We start from the raw sequence: 1920 nt of genomic DNA, 5'->3' as shown, positions 1-1920 counted from the left end.
CCCTCTACAAGAACCATTTAAAAATGCTTGGAACTATATGTTGAATAATTATACAAAGTTCCAGATTGCAACATGGGGATCCTTGATAGTTCACAAAGTTCTTTATTTCTTGTTCTTTTTACCTGGATCTTTGTTTCAATTTATACCTTTCATGAAAAAGTACAAAATTCAAAAGGATAGACCAGAAACATGGGAAAACCAATGGAAGTGTTTTAAAGTACTTCTCTTTAATCCCTTTTGTATCCAGCTTCCTTTGATCTGTGGAACTTATTATTTTACAGAGTATTTTAATATACCTTATGATTGGGAAAGAATGCCAAGATGGTATATGCTTTTGGCAAGATGCTTTGGCTGTGCGGTGATTGAGGATACCTGGCACTATTTCCTGCATAGGCTCTTACATCACAAAAGAATATATAAATATATTCATAAAGTTCATCATGAGTTTCAGGCTCCATTTGGAATGGAAGCTGAATATGCACATCCTTTGGAAACTCTGATTCTTGGAAATGGATTTTTCATTGGAATCATGCTTTTATGTGATCATGTCATTCTCCTTTGGGTGTGGGTGATTATTCATTTGATAGAAACTATTGATGTCCAGTCCATGGTGGCTATGATATTCCCCTGAACCCTTTAAATCTGATCCCTTTCTATGCTGGTTCTCGGCATCATGATTTCCACCACATGAACTTCATTGGAAACTAAACTACATTTACCTGGTGGGATAGAATTTTCAGAACAGACTCTCAGTTTACTGCTTATAAAGAAAAGATGAAGAAGATTGAGAAAAAGATGCAATAAATATCTCCTCTCAACCATCCTGAAAGCACACACCTTTCCTGAATTGAAGCGAATAGCTAACATTGCTTCTGTGGAGCAGAAATAAACATGTGTCTTGGCTGCTAAGTGATACAAAGAACATTAACAACCTTTAATTATCATCCTAGTGGGAACTTCTTCTATTTTACATAAAATTCTGTATGTGTAGAAATAAGTAAATACATAATATGATTTTCATGAGGAGGTTGTAAAGGTCATGTTGCTAACTTTACAGAAAGGTTCTAAGTAATGGAAGAAGTATTAGTCTGTCTTTCCCCCAGTAACACCAGAGGCCTGAAGCTAAGATTGGTCTTTAAAATCTTGTAAATATATAGTGGCCATTTCAGTATCTCTTATCAGGGTGTTGGCCTTATACTGAACTTTAAACACTTTCTAGAATTTGCCTAAACATCCAAGTATCATGGGTCAAACCATATCAATTGACAGAGTGAGGCTGCCAAATCAGGAATAGCCCACCACAATAATTTCCACTCTGGTCCTGAGCTGACTGGTTTGGGGTGGTTTTCCTTCTTTGAGAAGCCCTTTCGGATGGCAGTGTACTACTAGTATCTATAAATTAAGGCATTTCCGAATTGTCGTAAATGGAATATTTTAGTCTAAAGGTTTTTGGGTTACTTGAATTTTTAAAAAAAAATGAGCTTTATTTCTGCTATTTATCCTTTCATTTTTGTATATCAACTTTTCATTATACTTAAAACTGTATCTTGAAACATTGTGAACTGACTTGCTGTAATTGCACTTTGAACTATTGAAATAAATGTGATTTTTTTTTTTGGTCTGATAACAAAAAAAGAAAGAGGAAGGAACATTACCCACATCGTTCTCTTAGTGCTACACTGAGTTCTTAGTGCTACTACCTGAGATCCTTAATATAAAACCAGACCACAGTGTTTCAATGAAAGAAAATTGTAGACCAACATTTCTTATAAGTATAGAAGCAAAAATTCTCAACAAAATGAATAAGTGGGATTTATCCCAAGAATATAAGATTGACTTAACATCTGGTAGCCCATCAATATAATATAGCATGTTACTGGAAAGAAGACTGAAACATATAATCATTTTAATAGATGTAGA

The 1920-nt window shown here is 34.4% G+C and overlaps 1 pseudogene; it reads left to right on the top strand.

Annotated features, from left to right (window-relative positions):
• Positions 1-213: 213 nt before the first annotated feature.
• Positions 214-819, top strand: LOC112926478 (methylsterol monooxygenase 1 pseudogene; annotated as a pseudogene).
• Positions 820-1920: the final 1101 nt, after the last annotated feature.

This window comes from Vulpes vulpes, chromosome 6 (genome assembly GCF_048418805.1).
Source record: "Vulpes vulpes isolate BD-2025 chromosome 6, VulVul3, whole genome shotgun sequence".
NCBI lineage: Eukaryota > Metazoa > Chordata > Mammalia > Carnivora > Canidae > Vulpes > Vulpes vulpes.
The sequence above is the reverse complement of the archived record's forward strand: the minus strand, read 5'-3'. Positions and strand labels throughout refer to the sequence as shown.